Here is a 639-nt window from a genome sequence, read left to right as displayed (position 1 = left end):
CGCGCCGTCCCTTCGGTAGGTGGGCTGGAGCCGCCTTAGCGGGCGTAGGACGGGGGCCTCCTCGCGGGAAGCCCCGCCGCCGCCGCCGCCGCGCTAGGGGAAAGGGTTTGAGAAACGATGCGTTAGCCGGAAGGCCCGCCGGCAAGGCGACCGTCCCGCTGCTGGGGCGGGGAGGGGCCGCGGACGAGCGGCGGGCTCCGTGGTAGGACTGCTGAGATCGGTGGGTCGCCTCGGCCTCGCTGCCGTACGGTCGCGCCGGGGTTGGCCGCGGGCCAAGCTCGCGAAGTAGCCCCGGCGCTGGAGAGCGACCCGCTGGCCGGAGGAACCGTCCGCCCGAGCGACCGGCGCGAGGCCGGTGCCGGCGGGGGCCCTCCGATGGCGGGTCATGGTTGCCGATCGGTCGGTGGGGGAATGGAGGTGCGGTGCGTGGTGAGGAGCTCCGGGCGGGGTGGGCCTTCGCCCGGCCCGCGGAGTCCGATTGAGCGCCGCCCGGGTCGGGCGGGCCCGCTCCGTTGAGCGCACGGAGGTTGAGATAGAAAATATTGCAACACGCGGAGCTCCAGGCGGGGGGGGGCCCTCGCCCGGCCCGCGGAGTCCGATTGAACACCCCCCAGGTCGGGCGGGCTCGCTCTGTTGAGC

Source organism: Filicampus tigris, unplaced genomic scaffold, assembly GCF_054856515.1.
Source record: "Filicampus tigris isolate MCC_2025a unplaced genomic scaffold, RoL_Ftig_1.0 HiC_scaffold_35, whole genome shotgun sequence".
In the NCBI taxonomy this organism is placed as follows: Eukaryota; Metazoa; Chordata; class Actinopteri; order Syngnathiformes; family Syngnathidae; genus Filicampus; species Filicampus tigris.
Note: the sequence above shows the minus strand (reverse complement) of the source record.